At 34.6% G+C, this 25368-nt stretch overlaps 1 non-coding gene across 1 annotated transcript; it reads left to right on the plus strand.

The window, feature by feature from the left end:
• Nucleotides 1-24063: 24063 nt before the first annotated feature.
• Nucleotides 24064-24167, plus strand: LOC129065554 (U6 spliceosomal RNA). The gene has a single exon (XR_008528597.1). It is a non-coding gene; the product is annotated as a U6 spliceosomal RNA (small nuclear RNA).
• The last annotated feature ends 1201 nt before the right edge of the window (nucleotides 24168-25368 follow it).

The raw sequence follows: 25368 nt of genomic DNA on the forward strand, positions 1-25368 counted from the left end.
AGTTTTAGTCATCTTTTTTCTATAGGGTTAGTTTTCAAACTAAAAACAACATAATGTACAAAAACTACACAATTCAGGAAGAATGGAAGGCTTCTGCCTCAGAGCCTGTTCCCTCTAGAACACCAAAGAATAAGCCTGTCTCCTCTGCCAAGCCAGCCTGATGCTAGGCTATGCCCAGAGTTCCTTCCCATACAAAATACTGTAGGGTGGGGATTTCAGGTAGCTGCAGCGTGACCCTCCTCCTTCGGGTATGAATTAGAATGATGACATGAGAAATGGACAGAAACTTAGAAATGCAATATATTTAAAATAAAATGTTTATTGTTACTTAATAGTTAACAATAATTACCTAAATGATGGGTTATTGTTACTAAACAATTATAGCAGTGAAATATTTGCTTCAAGGATAACTGGAAGCATAGGAGCCCATTTATTAAAGACATAAATTGATATAAAGATCTTGTTTGAAGAAAAAAATGTTTCAGACTTACTGTATTTGTTGTGATGGGAAACTAGCAATTATTTTGAGATATAACACTGAAAAATAGGGAGACAAGAGTTTTAGATAGAGTTCAATGTCATTCTCTAAAGAGAACAATTTTCAAAGATCTTAATGACAATGTGATTAGAAGGTAACACAGAATTATTTTATGAAGCAGAACCATAACTGATATTCTCACCCTTGATAAAAACATCTTGTTTTCTAATATTAAGGTACTGAAGTTTGGGGCATAGTGGATAGCCAAAAACAGTTTTACTGACTCCATATCTCTTAATTAATGGCTGAGTAAGGATTTCGGGCACTGGGATAATAAATAGAGGATCATTGTGAATACCTGTTCGATTATCTTTCCAGTATTAAACTACTTCCTTTGATAATGTCCTGAGCTTATCTTTATGCATTAATAATACAGTGTATAACATCATCTATTGTTACTTGTTCCTTTCCTTGGAGTGACTGAAAAGCAGAACAAAATGTATATCAACATTAAATTTAAGTGTTCAGCATTAATAAGGGGTAAAATAATATAACATAATCAGTATTGATTGTTCAAAAGTGTTCAGAGTTCAAAAGTATTGAGAATTATAAATATAAGATAAAGCAATAAAACTAATGTATTTTAAATATACAATTATATATGTATACTAAAAGCACAAAATTCATAAAACATAACGCAGGCCAAAATTAATATTTAATAGTTTTTTTTAATTTAGTAAAAATAAGATACTGTTCAAAATAACTACATGTAACATTAAAATTAATAATACAGAATTTTATAATACTATATAAATATATTAAACATGAAAATTATTTATAGTAATTTAATTTTGTTTAAAAATGTGATCTTTAGATACCAAGAGCACCTATGCTGTTGGCAGCAGTTTCTGAGAACCTGTATGTGTGTGTGCTCTGATATGCACTCGTTTCCATCTGCTGCAGAAGTCATTTCTGACTTTACTATATTTGAGGAATATTTGAGGAAGTGCTATGACAAGTATTTTTCTCAAACTCATGGTTTTAACTTCAAATAATCCCATTTTTTAATTGATAAATACCTAAAACTGTTTTTTCCACTTTTTTCTAGTCAACTTCATGTTCTTTAGTTTAGATCATCAGTGTCATTTTTACACTCTCCTTGTCCTTGAAATCTTTGAGATAAGATTATTCTTGACTGACAGTTTCCTTCTTTAATCTTAACTTTCTTTTTCTTTCTCCTCTTCTTCCTCCTTTTCCTGCCTCTTTTTTGTTCTTTTGACAGTTACCAAAAGGGTAGAGATATAATACTTTCCTCTTGTAATAAGGTAAAAGATTTTATTAAACTATATATATGTAAGGACATGCAATTATTATCAGATATAATTCAATACTGATCTTAGATAAAGACATTTTGTCATTAATATGCTAAGCATTCAAGAATATATTCATAAAGAGAAGATAATGCACTGGGAAAGGATATTATTTGCTTTGTTATAATATGGTAAATACTTTTAATAGTACGGTATTTGAATATATGATTATATGCATTTATATTATTAAGAAGCACAATATTTATCTACTTCTCTTTGAATCTCCAATCACTGATAGGTTATGCTTTACTTTTGGGTACTTACTTTGGTTTTTATTTTTGAATTCTTTTGACTCCCATAATGGACAGGAACGACTACAAATTTTTTATTTAGCTTATTGTTTTGGCGTCTATATTCATATAAAATAGGGCTTTTTGGGAAATAATTAATTTAACATAATCAATATTAGAGTTAGTATTTGAGCTAGCTATAAATTATTCTTTTCATATACATAATTTGGTGAACCTTTCTAACAGCTGGAAAATTTACAACTCAATGTCAAAATCAGGATATCAACTTTCCAACATATAATTTTAAACCTTCAACTATTTGGGAGAATGTGCTAGAAGGAGGAATTGTCTTGCTCAGTACAATAATTTAGGAGTTTGAAAAACAGAACAAAAGGGTGGGGGGCACATTTGATTACAAGGGAAATAGAATTGGCTGGTTGATACTAAGTTGCTTTGACATCCTATAGTGAAAGAAAATCAGAAGTGTTATTAAAAAATTGAAAACTAAGTGTGAATATCACAGGCCTTTTGGTAGCTTACAAAGAGACCTTTGTGCGCTTCTGGGGAGAGCAGGAAAATGTGAAGACTAAACTCAAGACTTAATATTTAGAATCCCTGAACTTCAAAGACCCATTGCGTGTACAGCTGATGAAATTCCACTGTGCCAAGGTTTGGTCCTGGTTCAAAAATCCAGGCACTCTAACACATGGAATGGGCACATCTGGATGTATGACATACAATGCTTTGACTCCCCAGCCTTTTAAACCCTAAGTTTACAGATGTAGACCACATTTCTTTAATAACAACTGTCACTTTCCTCATATAGAAGGCCACTGAAGAGGCCTCTCTCACACACATACTAGGATCTGCTCCCTTAAGATCTCTTCAACTCTTTGGCTGCTGCTAATTGTGGCAAAATCTAGACAGGCATGTGCTAGGCCTGATAAGAGAGGAAAAAGTCAATGCCCTAAAGAAGCTAAAGAATACCTCTTCAGGAACTAGGAAAGTGCTGGTGTTACTAGAATAAAAGGGAAATGAAACATAAGACTGTAACAAAGAGAGAGAATTTACTGATTTGGGTATACTATTAAGATTCATTAAATAACTCCTTGATAAGGAACTAGGAAAAGATGCCTGTGAGCCCTGGCTGGTGTGGCTCAGTGGACTGAGTGCCAGCCTGTGAACCAAAAAGTTGCTGGTTCAATTCCCCACCTGGGCACATGCCTTGGTTGTAGGCCAGGTTATGCGAAAGGCAATGAATCAATGTTTTTCTCTCTCTCCTTTCCCCTCTCTGTAAAAATAAAAAATAAATAAATATTTAAAAAAATATGCTGTTGGATTATAAAAATCTGGAGAAAATGTATATTCATATTTGGAATTCCATAGCAGGTGGTGGTGGAAAAGATTAAAATCTCCAGGAAACTGATAAGACCAGAAGAACCAGCACACCATTCACCACAGTCATCAAAAATGAGCTGCTTAAAAGGGCGTTAATTTCATTAAGAAGTTCAGTGGTTGGTGGGTGACAGGAGATGCTGCTTACTTTGGGTATAATAGGCTTCAAAGAAACAGACATTAAATGATGATGCTAAAATGCCAGACACCAGGTGGTCATAATTACCATAATACCAGCACTATGAGAGGAGCAGCCAAGGGAACTAGACCTACATGCAAATGAATACTAGAATATGGCATTCCTAAGGGCAAAAATAAATGGGCAGTCATAAAAATAATCAAAAGGATGGAAGATGGGTAAGTAGACATGTAAGGGTGTCCCCTTACCCATCTTCGAGGCCCTCCACCCAATTCCTGGTAATGAGACAGTTTTCCAACCTTAAACTGTTAAATGAAATGATGAATGGCCCCAGGAAGAAGAGCTCTGTAACCATAGAACAAGCACAGACATATCTCAGAGATATCGTAGGTTGTGTTCTATAGCACTGGAATAAAATGAGTCACACACAATTTATTTTTGGTTTCCTGGGAGATATAAAAGTACTTTTCAACTATCTTGTAGCCTATTAATTGTGCAATAACATTATGTCTAAAACAGTGTACATGCATTAATTTAAAAATACTTTATATTTGACATTAGAGGAATGGTGGTGTGAAAGTTCCCCTTGGTCTCTCCCCTTAAAGTCCCAGCAATATGAAGAGTCATATTTTAACAGAAAGTTTTCTTTTCAATGCACAAATACACCTGAGAGGTCCACACATTGAAATATCTAAAGGTGAGCAAGTGGGGGAAAATGGGGAAACCAAAACGAAATGGGGCTGGTGTGAGCCAGGGACATAACATGGAAGCTGGGAGCTTATGCCTGGCTGAGCAGGGAGAGGGTAGAATCTAGTTGTGACTGACATCCCCTGCATTCAGGAGGAATAGAGATTGGATTGGCACCCCTGCTGGAGTGAACAACACTAGCTGCAGCTGAACCAAGAGACCTGGGCAAGGACACAGGATGGAAGAGTGGCTATGGTTACCAGACAGTTGGCAATTCAGATAGTGAAACAAAGCTACAAAGCCTGTCCACTTTCCCTTAACCTCCAGGAGATCACCTTCCTATGCCTTTGGTGTTGAGTTGCAGAGTATATTCCCTGCAAACCAGAGAACAATTACTGCAGAATCACATTTCTCCCTGAGAAAAAGGTACATACACTCCATGACCAGTTCCAGAAATGGGACACAGGGGGACCCCAGTTGAGGACTGAGGCTGCCATTACTAGGATGACAAAATAATAAAGAATCTTAAGAAATCCCCAGCGCACACTTGTCCCAACATGTCTCAGCTATACTGACAGCAGATGCTACAGAAGACAACACTGGTATTCCAAAGAGCTTAAAAAAAACAAAAAAACAAAAAAAAACAACTATGATTCAGTGCCACCTACTGGAAAAGAATAGAGAGACCTTGTCATGTTGATCTGCTAGAGAAATAACACACACGTTGATGCCTACACAGAGAAGGAATCCATCAGATAGCATGAATAACCAAGGAAGCAAGACAGCTCAAAAAGAAAATGAAGCTTCTCGAGAAAACAAACACAGGTCATGGAAATATGTGACATAAATGACAGAAATTCAAGAGTGCAGTTCTGAAAATACTCAATGAGATGCAAGAAAATGCAGACAGGCAATGTAGCAAACTCAGAAAACAACACACAAAATTAGTACTTCACTGAAGAGATTGAAACTTTAAAAAAGAAACAAATTCCGGAGATGAAGACTTCATTTAAAGAGATGAAGAATGAACTTGTGAGCATGAGAAACACAGCAAACAAAAAGGAAGAAAGGGTCAGTGATATCAAAGATAGAAATTTAGAAATGAGGCAGAGAAAAGAAGAGGTAGACTTGAGCATTAAAAAATTGAAAGAACTCCATGAGAACTATCTGAATCCATCAGAAAAAGCAATGTAAGAATCACAGGCATACCAAAGAAGAAGAGAGGGGGAAGGGAATGGATAGCCTATTCAAACAAATAGTTGATGAGAACTTTCAAAATTTATGAAAAGAACTAGATCCTCCAATCCAAGAAGCAAACAGAACACCTAGTTATCTCAATCCAAATAGGCCCTCTCCAAGGCACATTGTATTAAAGCTGTCAAAAATTAATGACAAAGAAAGGATCCTCAAAGCAGCCAGGGAGGGGGAAGAGGGAACATATAAAGGAGAGCCTATTAGGTTATCATCAAACTTCACAGTAGAAATTTTACAAGCCAAAAAAGAATAGAATCAAATGTTCAAACTACTGAAAGAGAGAAATTATCAGTCAAGAATAATATATCCAGTAAAGTTATCCTATAATATGAAGGAGAAATAAAGATTTTCTATACATACAGAACCTGAGGGAATTCATCACCAGAAGATCTCTATTGCTAAAAATACTCAAGGAGGTTGGTTTTCCTCAAACAAAGAACAGAAAGTCACAAATCTACAAGTAAAACCACCAACAAACTTACAGCATAAACAGGGGTAATTTGTGACAACTAAAACATAAAGAGGAGAAAGGGAAAAGGTCTAAACTGACAAAGAAGAATGGAGGCTAGATGCATTCAAAAGAAATAGGACTAATCTCTCTCTCTCTCTCTCTCTCTCTCATGTATATCTTTTATTTTAAAGATGTATATAAAGATATATACATCTTTATTTTTCATAAATCTAATGGTAACCACACACAAAAGTAAATTCCTAAAACTGAGACACTTAGCGTAGAAGAAGAGAAACAGAGAAAAGAAGTATGGAATATCACCAAACAAAAACAAAAGACAGAAACACAAAGCAAAAGAACCAATGGAGGCATGAGCTACCAGAAAACAAAAGATGTAATGTCCATAGGAAATCCTTATAGATCATTAATTACTCTAAATGTAAATAGACTGAATTTACCAGTAAAGAGACACAGAGCAGTAGTCTGGATCCAAAAGAAAAACCCAACAGTATACTGTCTTCAGGTGACACATCTAAGCTGCAAAGACAAAGACAGATTCAGAGTGAAAGGGTAGAAAATGATTCTCCTAAAAAATAACATCTACAGAATAGCAGGTATAGCCATACTTGTATCTGACAAAGCAGATTTCAAGATAACAAAAGTAACAAGACAAAGATGGGCATTTTATAATGATAAAAGGAGCACTACAGCAAAAAGCCAAAACACTTCTCATATATGCACCCAATCAGTCAGCACCGAAATACGTAAAGCAACTAGTAACCGAATTAAAGGTAGAAACAGACCAAAACACAATCATCGTTAGGGAACTTAATATTCCTTTGACAGCTCTAGACAGGTTGTGCAAGCATAAAATCAACAAGGAAATATCAGCCTTAAATAATAATGCATTAGACCAGAAATAATCAACATCCACAAAGCCTTTCACCCCAGAACATCAGATTATACATTCTTCTCCAGTGCACATAGAATATTCTCAAGGCTAGACTGCATGCTGTGTCACAAATCTAGCCTCAACAAATTCAAAATTGAAATTGTACCAAGGATATTCTCTGACCACAGTGCTTTGAAATTAGCAATCAATGGCCAAAAGTAAGTAAAGAAACCCACAAATAAGAGTATACTACTAAAAATGATTGGGTCAAAGAAAAAATAAAAGATGAAATCAAATAGAGATAGAGACAAATGAGAATGACAATATGACCTTAAAACTTATGGGTTATAGTGAAAGCAGTAGTAAGAGAGAAGTTTATATCAGCACAAGCTTATCTAAAGAAACAAGAGAAATTTCAAGTTAACATTATACCTTAAAGTACTGGGGGGTGGGGGTGGGAAACAACCCAAAGTGTGAAGAAAGGAAATAATAAGAATTAGAGTAGAATTGAATGCAAAAGAGAACAAAAAGACTACACAAAATATTGATACAACAAAAAGCCAGTTCTTTGGAAAGATTAATAAAATTAAAAAACCTATGGCTAGACTAAGGAAAAAAGAGAAAAGACTCATATAAACCAAGTCAGTAACGAAAGAGAAGTTACCACAGACATCATAAATATACAAAAAAGCATACTAGAACACTATAAAAGATTATATGTCACCAAATGCAATAACCTAAAAGAAATAGATAAGTTCCTAGAAATATATAACCTTCCTAGACTGAATCATGAAGAAATGGAAAATTCAAATAGGCCAATTTCTGAGTCAGCTTCCACTTAGTTCCCAGGTATTCTGAACAATAGGTCCTTCTTACCCACCAAAGTTCTAGTTTTCTTTAGTTATTTTCCTCTTCTGTCTTTGGAGCCTCCTTTTTCTCATATTTATAACTGTATCTAATCTATTTTAATATAAAACTCACTGTGCCAATATGTATTTCTTTGTTACTGCAATTGGTAACTCGTTTTTAATTGTTATGTGGTTATGGAGAGGAAGAAGGGAGAAACTCTTGGGACTATGAAGTAATTCAGTGAATACTACATAGAAGGAGGTGGGGAAATAAATATACCCAGATGGGTACTTAGACATATTTTCTATCCCTGGCATGTTCTCTCTTTCTTTCATACTATCATTACTTCACCCAGTGAAATATATAGACTCCTTGTTAACATCCAGTTCTCTTAATTGTCCCACATATTTTCTGGTAGCATTTGTAGCCTGCCCTCTTCAAAAAAAAAAAAAAAGTTAAACTACATTGAATTTTTAGTTGTTTTTCTTCACAGAAAGACTCGAGCTTTTATGGAGGGCAGAGACTTGTCATATTTCCTTATCCTCAGTGCTTAGCACAGTGCTTGTCTTTTAGTAGACACACAATAAATATGTAATTGAACAAGAAAATATATTTTACTCTTTCAAGAATACTAAATTGTGGCTCCTTTTAAGAAAAGGAAAAATATATTAACCATAAAAATTAAATAAAGGCAATTCACAAAATAAAACTTAATACCGATACCTGTCTGAGAAAACAGTTAACCTACTATATTGAGTAAAGTATTATATACTTCACAGTTACTTTCACCTGAAGATTAATGGAACAGTTAAAGAAGAGAACTAAGCAGCATGTCTCAAGTGTTTTAGTGTGTTTTTAAATATGAGGATCATTCAAAGGGAACACAAGAGAAAGAGAAGTTACTGTTGAATGAAAGAGACATAAATCTTAAGCATAAAACAAAGACTAATTCAATTGTGGCAAAACTTCTTGTGAGTTATTGCTTTGGATAGCAAACTTGTATACATCTAAATGCTAAGTTTTATGTCAAAATCCATTCCATTATGTTTGGCTTTCTTTTTCATAGGGTAATCAAAGTTTCTGTTATGAAATAGTGATGAAGGAATGTTGGAAAAAAGCCTGCAATATATTCTCAGTGCAGTGATGACTTTCAGAGCTGAACTTAGCATCTAGGATTGCGCTCTCTCTCCAGGATGAAAAAAAAGTAAAGGATGTGACAAAAAGTAGGTTTAAAGTTGTTAGTGCATGAAACAGAGTTTGTTTTTGTATTATTATTAATTATTGTATTTTCCATACAAACAACTGTAAAACTACTTTTGTCCCATCCTGTGTGTGTGTGTGTGTGTGTGTGTGTGTGTATACACATATTATTGTAATACTAAAAGATGATGGAAAAGTTATTATTAACAAGTAGATTTTTAACAAATAGCTTTATCATGGTTTTTGGAAAAATTTTCTTCTTTATTATTGTCATAGCCAATTTAGGATTCCTTGTATCCTACTTTCAAAATATATACAAATTTGAGAGATTAGAGTGGACATAATGATGACAGTTACTACAGTTTAAAGTTGTATAATGACTTTGAAATTATATTTGAACACAGTCACTGTGGAAACTTGACAAAGAGAGCCCTGGAATTCATACAGATAGGCAGACTTCCTAAGCAATAGAATAAATAAAATATGAGTATATAAAATTTTGAATTGAAGTTCCTAGAAAAGTTGGGTCACAATAAAGAACTCAAATTTCTAGTACATTTTTTTTAAGCACTTAGTCTGGCAATTGATTGATTTATGGCTCTCTTACTAAGAATCCCTTTATGCACATAGAGGGTTTAAGAAACATTTCGACAGAATACTGTATATGAAAGATTAAGTTTCTTGTTGAAACTTTTGAAGAATTTCAAGTGAAAATGTCAGTAATTATCACAAGCAGAAAATCTGGTGGTCTGAAAAAAAGAGTAAAAAATACACATGTGAAAAATTGACATTTGTACTGGATGTTTCAGTGTAAGACTTCAACAATCTAGTGGTTATAGTCTAAATTCCTTGCATCTAGTATTTCAGATATAAACAACTTTGAGTCTCTATATACACAACAAGGTCTGTCTTAAAAAAGCATGACATCAATGTCACATGGCAGCCAAGGAGAATGGACTGGAATGCACATGTGTGAACAGCAATGACTTTATTGATAGATGCTGTTGAGTGACCATGTGTACTGTGTGGTTGTCATATTCAAAATGACTGAGTGAGTAGAGCAATGAATTCGCATCAAATTTTGCATTAGGCTTGAACATTCCTCCATGAAAACTGTTTGGATGAATAAGAAGACCACAGCTATGGACAACTGGTGGTCGGCAGCTTCATCATGACAACATGCCTACTCATGCATCATGTATCATGCAGAGTTTCCTGGTGAAGCATCAAATCCCCCAGGTGACTCAGCTCCCCTATAGCCCAGATTTGGTGCTCTGTGACTTCTGACTTTTCCCAAAACTAAAATCACCTTTGAAAAGGAAGAGATTTCCGACCATCAATGAGATTCAGGAAAATATGATGAGGCAGCTGATGAAAACTGGGAGAACTGTGCGAGGTCCCAAGGTGCCTACTTTGAAGGGGACTGAGGCATCATTGTTCTATATACAATTTTTCTTGTATCTTGTATCTTCTTCTATATATGTCTCTATTTTTCATAGTACATGACTGGACACTTTCTGGACAGGCCTCATATTACTACAAATACAACTGTGTTTATCCATATTGAAATAGATTTTACACATTATAGAATGTTTATTACAATTATTGTATATTATAGGATGTCTTGTTTGAAATTTTCATCATCTTGATTTGGGAAGGAAGGGACAATAGACAGGATTCAAAACAGAAGATTTATTTTATCTTTGCAGTGTCTTTCTCACCATTCCCTCCCCCTCCATTCTCATCACTATCTTCTTAGCTCAGACCACCATCATCAGCTACATATTGCAATACTCTAGTATCTACTCTCCTTACTCCAGCTTGTCAGAGTAACTCAGTGACTTTATATACACTGCTATGAGGTAAGAATCACCATGCATAAATAGGAAGCTGAAACAGTAAATCAAGGGACAGAACACATTTTGATTTAATGTCTGTTCTTTGAAAAGCTACTTACTCCACATCTGATTTTTACTCTCCAAATATCATTTTCCTTCAGTTTTGTTAACATAATACCCAGTTTTCTCTATTATGAAATAACCTGTCATGTTTCCATTTATTATATTTAAAACAATTCAATTCATTATTTTAAAAATAATTACAGAATATATGACAATTAAGAACAAATAAACAATAGTTTATTTACAATATGTATATCCCTCTTGATTTTAACATGGCCTCATCTCCTCCCGGACATTGGATCTATTCTCATCTATTAAATCCACACTGATTCCTGATCCAAGACTGGCCTTTGCTTTACTCATGCCATTCAAAGAGCCCTGAAATTTGTAAGTATTCTGTTTCTGTTACTTAGCCTAAACTCAGCTAATTTTTTTTACTAAATTACAATAGTGATTATGTCACTGTCAATGACTCAACAATATCAACATCATCAACAACAACAAAAATAAAAGATCCAAAACAGATTTTCTATGGTTTCCATGTCTGTGGAAGAAAATATATTGGACCAGTACATGGCAGGACAGATTTGGAATTTTAGTGGAGTCAGAGGTGGCAGTTAAGTATCCTTCACTGAGAAACCACTTTGCTCTGCGGTTCTGATGTATACACTGAATCCACTTCCTTCTCTTAATGTGTAAGGAATCAGATGAAGTTGACGTTAGTTTTGAAAATGAGTAGTTTCTCAAAGTAAACTGCCAAAGGGTCTAAACAGAGTTACATTAAAACATTTTTAAGTGTTTTTTTTTTTACAACATGCTATTATAGATCATTGATTCATGATATAGTTTTCATAATTTTTTGCAGGGAACCCTTCAGTAAAATGTTCTTATTGTATGCTCATGAACTATGCATTTTCTGAGTCTATAAGTCTTTCTCTTTTTTCTCTCTCTCCCCAATGCAAATTATTCTGCCTCAACACTGATCCAAGGCTTCCAGCTTCTGCTACACCTTATAAGGATGCATTGATAGATGTCTTTGGTACCCACTGATAAGTCACTTCCACTTGACATACATTAGAGTCTGCTGCCACCTAGTCTAAATATAAGTATTTCCTCCAGGCATCACTGCCACTTCTCTCCATGGAGCCGCCTTCACTGAGCAGTGCATGCTCTCAAACAAGACTGCTCCCTCCACTGAATTTTACCACTTGTTTCTGTTTGATCCAGGTTGATCTCTAAGCTGTGTCCATCAGGGAATTAAACCTATGTGGCTAACTTGCAGAATAGAACATCAAGTTTATTTCCACAGGGTATCAAAGGGCATTCTTCCTTCTATACAATACTATATGTCTTCTAAAGTACACTACTTCTTATAACAAATGCAGTCACTTATTACTAACACTAGCTCCCCTTTTGATTACTATGTCAGTTTTTGGTTCTCTTAGAATCAGATATCTATATAGATCAGATATGCAAATGTTTTGTTCTGGGCAATTGTGTAAAAGATAAAGTATCTTCTTCAATAAATGTCTCTATTTTTCGTTGTACATGACTGGATACTTTCTGGTCAGGAGAGGGCAGGAGTAGTCAGTGAGAGCCCTCTGCTCGCAAGGCATGATGACTACTGTGAAAAAAAGGAAGGGAAGAAAGACTAGACAGGAAGATTATCTGACTGCAGCAAAGTCTGAAAAAATTCTGGACAGACCATGTGAAGTTCGGGAGAGCAAGTGTTGCCCATTCTGAGAGCCCTGAGTTTGGCTTGAGTGAGCCAGCTCTAATACCACTCTACCCATGTGAGTCAGTAAATAGCTGACAGTAGCCCAAGAGAAAGTGAAGCCTCATTGTGGCCATTCTAGAAGATCCAAAGGGATGGTAGATAGTGGAAATAAATGAACTGTTCTCTTAACATCAAGTTGTTTTGAAGGAGATTTGAGCAGTGCTCTTTATGGCCATGGTTATTATTAACCTCAGGGACTATAGCTCTATAGAATTCTAAGGCAAAATAAAGAAGGCTATACAAATGGTAACTTATCTTACGATCCTTTATTAAAGTTCATATCAAAATTTTCTGCTTCCACCTACTACCCTCTTATTTCTGTAAAACCCAGTTATGAATCTATGGGGACTGATTTTGAGCCCTAATCTGTCTCTAGCAATATGGAATACCTATTTCTGCTGATATCTGAATCTTATTTGGCCTAATAATGATCTTATTTTGGCTAATAACTTCTGGCCAATTTTATTTCATTTGGAATTAATGCCTTCTTATTCTGCTCTTCAATAGCTATTGAAAATAAATTCGTTGATCTTTTTCCCTGCACATTAGTCCTACATGGTTAAATTCACCTGATAGAAATAGTATGGGGATCAAGTGGGGTCCCCCACTATACTATCATAAAGTGGTATAGAGTAAAGATAATAGAAAAAAGCCACCTTTTCCATGGACATTGAAGACCACTAACCTCTTACATTACATTAAATTATTAATTCTGTTTCAGTACAGGGAATTTGTAAAGCAACTCATTGGATTGCTTTGGTCTCTATCCTAATGACTGTTTTAATAAATTATTGTTAGCCTATATTCACCCTGCTACTCCCTCAACTTGCTTTCATTTCACATTTATGTTGGCCTTGACAATATTTCAGGCTTTGTCCAAAACCATGGGTAAAGATGATAGAGTGCCAGTCCCCAATCTAAATCTTATTGGTCACTTCTACTTTTACTCATCCTCCTGAGATTGTTAAACTTCACCACGAGAAAACAATCCCCGGTGGATGCTGTCCCACTAGCTTTGTCCCAATGAGGTCTGTACAGTCACCTGAACTCAACAAAATCCTGAAAAAGAGCCACACAACTAACCCAGGTGTAAAACTGAGAAATAACTGCCTACTCATTCATGATACTCCAGTTTTATGATGTTGCAAAAGCTACTCAAGTAAGTATACTATTACCCCCAGTTTCATGAATAAAAGACTTAAGTTTTTCATGACTTTTTCTCTTAGATTCTAAGATCCAATACCTGAAAATTTTTTTCATGAAGAGTAGATATCCAGATTGCCAGTCACAGACTTTTTTCCATTTGAGCTGCCATCCTCAATTTGTTATGATTAGAATGGGTCATAAGAAATACATTAAATAAGTTGGAAAAAAGATAAAATCAATAAGGAAAGTGATATTAGTATTCAATTTCAAGTAATGAAATTTGGTGTGAAAGAGCAAACCTTTATCATATAAATATGTGCCATTAAGGTAGAAAGATATCTTAAAGCACAGCATACATAGGGATGAGAAAGCTAACACATGGCAAATAGCAAACATCTACTTCTGAATGCAACATCACTCTCATTGATAGGTATTCATTGAACATTTTGTAGGGAATTTATATAAACAAGGCAGATTGTTGGTGTAGAAAATTGACCAAAGCAGAATTAGAAGAGCCTAGGTACATGAATTTTTTGTTTGTTTTTATTGGGAAAATTATACAAGCTTTAGTAAATATTGTCAGTTCTTCTGATGCTACCCAGCAAAATGCAAATTGCAGGAAGCTACAATGATTTTTGAAGATTACTGAAATCAACACTGAGAAGAGGTTAGGAGCCTTAGATTGAAACTAATGCTTTGGTGAAGAACAAAATCTTTGTAGCTTAGATATGGCCATTTTAAAGAGCAGCTTCAGAGCATCAACTAATTCTGATCCCAAAGTCATGTTTAAATGTATGTCAGTGGGGCAAAAGTAGATTTACAGTTTTGAGTATGTGAAAGTTTATTCTTATGTTAGTATTTACTTATTGTATTTTTCTTACAAACAACTGTAAATTTACTTTTTTCCCCACCATGTATATGTGTGTGTTTATATTTTCATTCTGGTGGCAGCATGGATCCACCTTAAACATCCTGTAGCAGTAATGGTATTTCAGATTTTTTTTCTTCACATCTCATGTTGGTTAATGTTTAATTTCACTGGATCACAAGTAAGTTAAATTATAACTTTTTAGTTAAATACATGCTTAGAGTCTATGTCTATGTCTTTCTACCCTCATTCCTTTTCTTTTTCTCTTGTGTTTCCCTGGCCTACACCCTCCATTATTATTGCAAATCTTTTGTTGAGTGGTTAGCCAACCTCATAAAAGCAGCAGGCATTTTAGTTGTCCCTTTGACTTGAAATCAAAGTAAATGTCAGAATAGATACAAAAAGAAGAAATTATTACTTTAAAAACCAAAAGTAAGTAAATTATTTGAATACATGAAAATATTTTATTTCCCAGACGAATAGAATGAATATACACACGCATGCACACACACACACATACACATATATGTTTGTAAAGAAAAAGCTCTATTGCTGATTATATATTCTGTTTTTCTTTATTTAAAAAAACAACATGATATCATTTTAAAGCTATAAAGATAGACTCGGCTTTTTGTTGACTTATCTCAATAATGGAATTCTTAAGAAGTATATTGATATTTGCAATCTATGAAAAAGAAGCTTTGGTTTGGGATTTTAATTTCAAACATTGTCAGTAGAAGTTACTTTGAAACAGCATTTCTTTCAGTCTTTGCAAAAACATTTAAAATTGAAAATGACACAGGACAAACAATGCACCTCTTCTTTTTAGAATATATTTTGTTTGGTATTCTGAATTCAAATTAGAGCTTACATTGGTATAAAAGGCACTGTCATTCTATCTCAGAAACCAAAGATGCCACCTAGGTAAAAAATAAAGGTATTTTTAATTTACTATTAATAAATACACTTGATATTTTTTATTTATTTTATTTTTAAATATATAATCTTTATTGTATTTTTTCTATTACCATTTAGTCCCTTTATACATCCTCCACCAAAGCATTCACCACACTGTCGTCCATGTCCGTGAGTCCTTTTTCTTTTTGGCTCAATCTCTCCACCTCCTAACCTCCCCGCAACCAGCTGTCATTTGTTCCCCATCTATGAGTCTGTTCCTGTTTTGTTTGTTAGCTCAGTTTACATTTGATCATTTTTTAATAGAGAAAGATTACTTTTAAGACAATATCTTCTAGCCAAATCAAAGAAGGTGTAATTTTTACATAGGAAAAATATGAAGGCACCATATATGTACTTTAATTTATGTAAAAATGTAATCTTATGCAGGGAAAACTTACTTTTTAACCTGTAGATAAATTTCTTTTTATGTCATTTTTAAACAAATGTTAAAATTGACTTGAGTTATATGTAATGATAAATACATATTATAATTTAAATTATCTTCCAAAATGATTAATTTGCATCATGTACATTGATTTAAATAAAATACAACACAATGTGTTATGAAAAATGGACTTAAATCTCTCTTTTTAGAAATTAAGTTAAGTTGTTATTATATTTATCATTATTAGTAATAATAAGAGTAGTAGTGTTCAGGATACGTTATACTGCAACTTCACCTGGTCAACAGTTAGGATTTTTAAAGTGAATAATCAAAATCAAGAATATAGGTTTTCCCTCTCCTCCCCAACTCTTCTTCCTTTCTTCATTCCCTCCCTCCCTCCCTGTCTCCCTTCCTTCCTCCCTTCCTTACTTCTTTCCTTCCTTCCTTCATTTGTTGCCTTTTTTACTGCTTCTACCTGCCCTCCCATTCTTGTATTTTTCTCTTTTAATATCTCTCTTACCTTCTTCCTTTATGTCTTTCATTGTTTTTCCTTTGAGAACTTACTGATTTAATTAATATAAAGTAGCAATTTAAGACTATCTTTGTCATGTGGATCACAAAAGTCAAATCCACATTAAATCTTACAGTTTAATTCATCTTTATTGTAAAATTTATTTTTAAACAATGTAATTTGTATTTTGTATAAAAAGGCAAAATATACCTAATAATAATAAAATAATTAACTTTATGACATCTCCAAATACTCCCAACTACACTAGTGGGGTAGTCAATAACTTTCCATACTTTCATAAACAGCTATACTTTCTTACTTGATTAGAGACTTAGTTTGATTTTTTGTTTAGACATATTTAACTATGCATGCCTCTTTAAAGTACTGTGACTAGAGAAAATAAGAAAACAATGTTTTAAGAATTTTATTTATGCTTCGTTTTTTTTAGGTGTCAAAAGATTCTAAGAGAACTTTAAAAAAAAATAAGCTGGACCCCCACCCCCCAATCAAATCCATGAATATCTTTACATGGCCTGTATAGAATAGGTTCATTATGATCAATGTGAGTCCTTCTACTGAAAAATTCAAGAAAAGTGAATTCAAAGAAAACAACATGAAGGTTTATTCTTTTTTCTTTTTTTATGTTAAGGTTTTTTCTTCCACAAAGCTAAAATTTCTGATTCATTTAATCTCTCTCTTTCTAGTAAGGTTATATGGATAGAAAAGAAAAATCATTTTAGTAAAATCACATCTTTAGATACATTTATGGCTATCCAATACCAAATATTATTTTTTTCAATTGTACTTTTTTCAACATCAAATTTTACTAAGAACAGATGGGGATTTCAATAGTATTGTTTAGTTATGTTTGTACACTTAAAAAATATCTTTTAACATTGTATTGATAAGTATGCAAGCACAAGCAATAATCATTTGATTTAATATTTACATAATTATCTGCAAAATAGATTATAGTTTCCTAACAGACCTCACCTTACTGATCCTCATTAAGAATAAATTATTTCTTAAACTAAGAGTTGGTTTAGATTCATAGCAGAGTTAATTAGCCTGTCTTAAGTAGAACTCCTAAAAGACTGAGATTTAGGACATTTATTTATATTTCCCAAACACTTTTTGAGGAGCTAATATGCCTTGTGTTGGAGTTGTGTCAAAGTTAGTGACACAAGTTTAATAAATATCTTATAATACATTATATTTTGGTAATATACAAAAAAAGTGTAACTTCTTTTGGAATTAGAAAAGATTTCTTGAGGTGAAGTTATAATTTGGTTCTGAAAAAATAGTAAGGGATTATCAATAAATTACAAGAAATAAAAACAGTAAATAGGCAGAAGAAACAGAAATATGAAGAAAAAAACTTACAAGAAAATAGAAGATAATATAAATAACAATACTAATGAACTCAACAAATGACAATAATGAGGAGAATTGCAATGTATCATCAAAACAAGGTATAGTGAATTAGCAAGAAATGAGGATAGAGCTTGAGACAAGATTACAGAAGGCCTTATTTTTGAGAGCTAGTAGTACCTATCCACGAGGACACTTTTCTTGAGTTTTCTGGTAAGCATATCAGAAGAAATAGCCTCCCCAAATAGGCTTATTTCCTTAAGGTTGATTGCTATGTTTGGAAATCAGGAATAGCCACTGGAAGAGTCAGAGATACCATTCACACTCCTCCCACCCAGGACAGATGCCTCGCTGCTCTACAGGATAACTTACCTTCATGTACCTCAGGCTCTTTGTGACATTCTAGCTCTGCTTGAAATGTGACTGACCTTTCCCCAGGCTGAGCTGAAGACCTAGAATCCCACCAGAATATATCCTGACTGATCAGAGGAAATGACTGCTTACTATTTAAGTACTTCCCAGGAAAGAGTTTGACTAATATGAAACTAGAAACTGTAAGTGTGTCTGAGGTCTTCCAATTCCAATGAGAAACTCTGGTTATGGAGAAAAAAAACCCACTGTTAAAAAGCTGATTCCCAAACAAATTAGCTCTCCTAAAGAATTTTACTAGTGATCATTTATTCATTAAACACCTCTCTTTTAGCAGCCCTCAGGACATAAGTCAAAACAACTCTCTTCTCAGGGGTCTCTGCTGGCCTCCAGCGTGTGCAGTAGAGTGGTTGAGTAAAACTTCTTACTTAGAGCCTCCGTATGAGGGATTCCTTCCCTCTCAGCTTTTCTGTGTTCTTGGCATTTTGCTATTTAATATGGACCTCAGAGAATCTGAACTGTAATTGAAAATGTGTCTAACTAATGTGTGGGAGAAAGAAAGACTAATTTGTGTCTGCTACAAATAAAAACAAAACAAAACAAAAAGCACGTTGTCTGTGCGGGGTCCCAGACTATCAATAACCAATGTTGTGGTTGGACTAGCCCTTGTGGTATTTATTGTAATTTCAAGATAACCTTCAGCAATAACCATCAGGAAACCTTGAAAAATAATAAAGGTTTACTACTTCCAAGACCTGGAAATTACACAGCACACCTGGGGCCACACAGCACTGTGAGAGGTAGGCTGGTAGACAGAGAAAGAGAGAAAATGCACAAGAGCCTGAAGTTATGCTTTCGTTGGGGTTGAGAGGGGGGGCCTAGAGTTTTTCAGGCTCCCTCTTTGTTGGTGAATTTAACACAGAAGAGCAAGAATTTAAAATGTGAGAAGAGAAGAAAACAAGTTGTCCAATGGTCAGTTGTCAAAATAAATCAAAATCTCTAAAAAAAGAGAAAGAGCCTCTGTTGGGGGAAGTGGCCTGGCTCTTTATCTCATCATGTGGCTGGCAATGCCTTTATTCCAGAAAACCATCTTGAAGTAGGTGCTTCTTTGAAAATGGATGAATTGGAAATCAAAACTGAAGTCAGGCACTTGTATTACAAAAAGACAGACAAAAAACTGTCAGGGTTTTTTATACATCAGCATATTTGAAACTTGCTAAGAGAGTAGATTTCATCACTTGAAAAAAAATAGCTTTGTGTGGTAATGGTCGCTAATGTTGTACACTGGAAACTAGTAAAATGTTATATGTCAATTATATGTCATTTAAAAAAAAATAAAGTGTCAGTAGAATGTTTTGATCTTGGAATTGATAATATCAACTTACTTTTCGTCATTTAAAAAAGATACTTTACCAATTTACCAGACCAGGAAAAACTAGTCTCAAGGAAAACTATTAGGAATCCTTTGCAACAATCTATAAAGGCCTGAGGACCTGAACTGAGGCAAAATCAGTGGATGTAAAGGAGGCAATCAGTAATTAAGACATATTTCTGAGGTAGAATCAGTATATTTTGTTGATTTACTAAAAGTCAAAGTCGATAAAAGAGAACCTAAGGTTGATTTTAAGATTTCTTTTCTTCAGGCTAGGGTCTTGGTGATGGCATCATTCAAGGATTAAAAAAATGGCAGAAATTATGGTGCAAGAGAAAAAGGTTATTCTACATATAATACATTTACAATATCTATAGAAAATCTGAAAGGATATATTATAGAATTAAAAATAGAGTTTGACTTGGGAAGATGGACAAGGTAAGTGATATATACATACTACAGTGGTAGTTGAATTTATTTGAAGAAAATACAACAAAGTAAAATGAGATTAAACTCTGTTGATTCTAGAACTTAAGGGAAATTCAAATTAGGAAATAATTATTCTTATACATGAGGAAACATCCATCATTTATAATTATGGGTACTATATACATTTCCTGGATTCAATATCTACCTTGAAGCATCCTTTATTGTATCTTTTCATCAGTTTGCATCAAAATCTTAAATTGGGCCTGTTAAAAGAGTTTCTTATACACGTATTTGAATTAGTTCATAATCTTTCTATATATTTGATTCAAATATATATATATATATATATATTTGAATCAAATGAAATTGGCAGTATCAAAAAAATTTTGACCTAGAAAGAAATGACAGTTTCATATGTTTAATCTCATAACGCTAAAATATAAAATCTTAACTTGCCATTCTTAAAAGGGGATTAGGTCAATTTTGACACATGGCTTGACATTTAAAAGAGCCTTTATCAAAAATAAAATTAAAAATTTCTGAAACTCTAATATATGAAACAACAGATTATTGAAATAATGTTTCTTGACCATTCTAACATTGTATTAGTCCACAATTTATCTAGAAGGTAAATTTGGCTATTTTGTACTGAAGGGCTTGGAGCAGAACTATAATTTTATACAGATTTGTGTTTGATAGGTTGTTATTTCCAGGAGGGTTAAAAAACCATGCTGGAAAAGATGCAAATACAATAATGCCTTTACTTCTCAGTCAACAGAATGTCACTGAATGACTCATCTGGGTAAACCCACTGCAGGTAAATCTCTAAGATTTCACTTCATTTTCCATAGGCTGCTGCTATCAGGAGGATTTAGAATGGTTAACCCTAATGTAAAAATAAAGATTAGATACAAATTTAGACTAAGTAGTATGACTCTAACGTCTGATTTTTCTTTGGAGAAAACTTGAGAACCTCCTTTAAACTGAAATTCTTTTCTTCAGGGAAAAATTCTGCTTGTATAACTCTTTACAGTCTCTAAGAGGTTCTCAGGAAATTGTTGCAATGTAAGTATTTCATTGAGCTCCAAACTAGATAAACCAGTAAAAAAAAATACCTGAGACTCTATAGTATCCTCAGTGAAACACTGGAAAAGTAGAGAAAAATGAGTTTAATACTCGCTTATGTCAAGGACCCCTGGACATGGACAAAAGAGTAGGGACTGACAGTGGAAACGGGGGTGGATGGGGCACAAGGGAGCAGCAAGAGAAAATCGGGACAACTGTAATAGGATAACAATAAAAAATATACCCACTTATGGTGGCTTCTTTTCTCAGTAAAAAAAAAAAAAAATAGAATTATTTGTAAGACATTTATTTGAAACTACGGAAAGACAAGACAGATTGGCAAAAAGAATAGCACCTTAGCTCTAGCCATGATTTTACTGGTGGTATATTTCTGCATTAACATTCTAGCTTATCTCTCTGCTCCCAGTCTTACCCTCTATGCATTACAGACTAGTCTTCACACACTTCAAGCCAAAGCTTTATATTTTAAGATGTAAATCAAATTAGGAATCTTTTCTGCTCAAAATTCTATAAACATTTTCCCTCTCACTCAGAATAAACTTTAAATTCTGAACCATAGTTTAAAAGGCTTTTTCTGATACCCCGACTGGTGTGACTCAGTGGGTAAAGCATCATACTGCAAAGGGTCACCAGTTTGATTCCCATTCAGTGCACATGCCTGGGCTGCAAGCCAGGTCATAGGTTGGAGGCGTGAGAGAAGCAGCCAATCAATGTTTCTCTCACACATTGATGTTTTTCTCCTTCTCTTTCTCCCTCCTTTCCCCTCTTTCTAAATATAAGTAAATAAACAATCTTTAAAAACTAAAAAATAAAATAAAAGACCTTCTGTAATCTAAAACTTACTAAAGATTATTGATATCTTTCCTAACGATTGATATTTTTCCTAATCCTAACTGATATCCTGGTTGGTGTCCTAATTGATATATTTTCTTAATGATGCCTGATATTTGCCTTTGCTCTTTCTGAGCTAGCAAGGCTACAAAAGGGAAACTCTCACTTTAAGGAAAGAAATTCTAAGCAATTATCTTAGAGCTTACCTAAAACATAAACAAAAACTTTAAGTATTTAGAGGAGAGGAATGGAGTGAGAAACAAAGAAAAGACAAAGAGACGAGAGAAAGAAAGAAAAAGAAACAGAGAAAGAAAGTGAAAAAGGGAAAGAGAAACAGATAGAAAGAGGTTTGAGTAGCACAAATAGAAGATTGGAATGGGAGAATATTTCTTGTATCCACTCAAAATTCGACCAGGCACAAATTTTTATTTGTGCCTGGTCAAACCATTTAGTGGAGCTGCTAAAACAGCTTTGTTAAGATGTTTATCCTCTTGGTTATCGTGCTGCTGTATTCAGAGATATAAAAACAAATTCAGAGTATACCAAGCACACAAGACAAGGATTCCTAGGCAGACACAGTTGTGACTCATCTGCATAATCTCCTCACCCCACTCAAAGAGCAGAGAGAAAGATCCATGAATACTGGGATGTCAGCTCTGACAGCTTTATTACACAGAAGGAGCCACTAAACTACTATACATCCTGGCGTCCTTACTTCTAGGCATACTAGATCTACCCAATTAAGAGGATAGTTGGATTAGCTGCTAATTTATTTCTCTCTAAGGTACAAAGGGGAGAGAGTTGAAGATGATGAGACAGATCTGACTATGAACTCACAGGTTCAATTTTCTCTATTTCTTTTGGTTACCCAGGTCTATGGGAGATAAGGAGATGGCAAGAAAAGAATGGACTTTTCTTTTTCCACTTAATACCTATCATTGCTACACCCTGGTACTATCAGTATTATTATCCTTTTTCCTCTCCATGCCTTTCTCTCTACTTGCCCCTCTCTCCTATCTCCATGCTCCATGGAGGAAATGTTAGACTATTGCCACTTTATTAAAAATATAGTTCATATTATAGTAATACATGTGACCTCCTTTCTTTCTTTCTTTCTTTCTTTCTTTCTTTCTTTCTTTCTTTTCTTTCTTTCTCTCTTTTTCTTTCTTTCTTTCTCTTTCTTTCTTTCTTTTTCTTTCTTCTTTCTTTTCCTTCTTTTCCTTCCTTCCTTTCCTTCCTTCCTCCTTTCCTTCCTTCATTCCTTCCTTCCTTCCTCCTTTCCTTTCCTTTCCTTTCTTCCTTTCTTTCATTTTTCCTATTTTTCTACCTTTCTGTATGTTTATCTATAGTATTTCCACATTAAGAAATAAGTATGTTGGTGTGTTAGTTAAATAATTTACCTAGGCTTTTTCTTTTCACAAGCCAGAGTGGGACAAGGAAAAAAAAGAAAAACATGGACATTAAAAGCAATTAATTATTATAATTTAAAAACATGAAAAATATATACCTAAATACCAGGGAAAATTTTATCTATTTCCAAATATGTTTCAAGGATTTTATTTTCAAATCAGATTGCAATCTTCAGCATGAGAATAGATTAGGTCTATTAGGTTTACATTATATTAATCCCAGAAGAATATGGTAAGAAAGGTAGGCAACTGTCAGAATTAAAATTTTAGTGAAAATATTGCAGAATATTAACAGAGGAGTAGCAGATTCTAATTTTTTTAAAAATAAGTATTACTCTGGCTCTGTTATAGGGAACTGTGTTGGAGGTCAGAGGTGGTTAAGTAAAGTGATTATTGCAATAATTCAATTAAATAATATTGGAAACTTAGATGGGAGTACCACAGTGGAACCCTGGAAGAAACCAGGTTTTGAGTATAGTTTGAAATAAATTGATCAAGTCTTTCTCATTAATGGATTTGAGACTGTGGTAAAAGGAAAAAAAAATAGTAGTGTTGGATTTCAGTGATAATGTAAATAACTGGTGTTGCTATTTACTGAGACAGAAAGAAAGAAAGAAAGAAAGAAAGAAAGAAAGAAAGAAAGAAAGAAAGAAAGAAAGAAAGAAAGAGAAAAAGAAAGAAAAAGAGAACGAACATAACTGATCAGGTGCTCACTTTGACAGCATATATACTAAAATTGGAATGATACAGAGATTAGCATGGCCTCTCTGCAGGGATGACATGCAAATTAATGAAATTTTTCACATTTTTATAGTTCACAATATGGATCAGGCTGCTAGAAAGGCCATGCTGCTGCCTGTGGATCCTGCAGAGGCATCTGCAGGCTAAAACCAACAGAGTTTTTGAGGGACCTTCTATTTTCTGAGGAGACTTTGGGTGGAGATCTAGAAAGTGATTTAAACAAGGGGCTTGGGGAAGAAGACTGATCGCCCCCTTCCGGAGCACAGAGGTGATGCCCCACCCCTCATCTTTGGACCACTCCTGGTGCTGAGTTTGGAGGCACAGAGGAGCTACATAGAGTTGGGAATTCTTGGCCCATCACGCAATTTTCCGAGTCAAGCCGTGCCAGACTGGGACTTTGAATCCTCCCCTGCTGAGACCAGCTGCACAGAGAGACCAGGGTGTTGAACAAGGTGGGGACTTTCCACCCCACTCTGCTTAGATTAGCATAAAGCCAGGTGCCACACCGAGCCAATAGTTTCAGATTGTGTCTCCTGGGGAGGCTATTGTTAAGAATTAGACAGAAGGATAAAACTGCTTGGATACTTAGAAGGGAGGCAAAAGCAGTCTCCATGCATGCTACCCTTGGAAGGGGAAGAAGTACCCACCTCGCTCCTACAAGTTTGCAGGCACCACCCTCAATGTGAAATTGTTTAAATCATCCCTGCCAAGTCCTGAATTTCCCCACTGGGTACATTTCTGCATGGGGAGGGAAGGACAGGTCTGAAGAGGGCCTTTCAAAGTGTGAGACCCTTTGAGGCAACTGCCTAGAAATGGGGCAGAGAGTTTAGCCTCCTCCTGCAGGCTGGTCCAGTATAGTCCACATGGGAGACTTTTTAGATCTCTTTCCTGCAGTTCATAGATGCTGAATTCACTCTTGCAAAAGGGAAGGCTGACTGTATCCATACTAAATTGTCAGTGAACACCTCTGAGGAAATTAGAGCCAGAGTTCTGGTAAATACTGAAGGATTTGACTTTAAAGCATGGCCTAATTTCCCCTCATTGAGTATCCTGCCGACTGTGTGACCCACAAGTAGGGGACCCAGTAGCCCTACATCAACTGGTCTGAGCTCATTCTACAGTCTCTCATCAAATGGCTCTGTAGGAAAACCAGGCAACCTCAGGGAGAAGCAGAGTAGCTGAAATGTGGAGGTGAACCTCAGGGATCCTCAGTCCATTTACAGAGCTGCCCCCAGCTCTAAGCAGGAAGAAGCTGGCTTTTATACAGATG

Source organism: Pteronotus mesoamericanus, unplaced genomic scaffold, assembly GCF_021234165.1.
Source record: "Pteronotus mesoamericanus isolate MK-2021 breed Mesoamerican mustached bat unplaced genomic scaffold, CSHL_Meso_final contig_180, whole genome shotgun sequence".
Taxonomy (NCBI): Eukaryota; Metazoa; Chordata; class Mammalia; order Chiroptera; family Mormoopidae; genus Pteronotus; species Pteronotus mesoamericanus.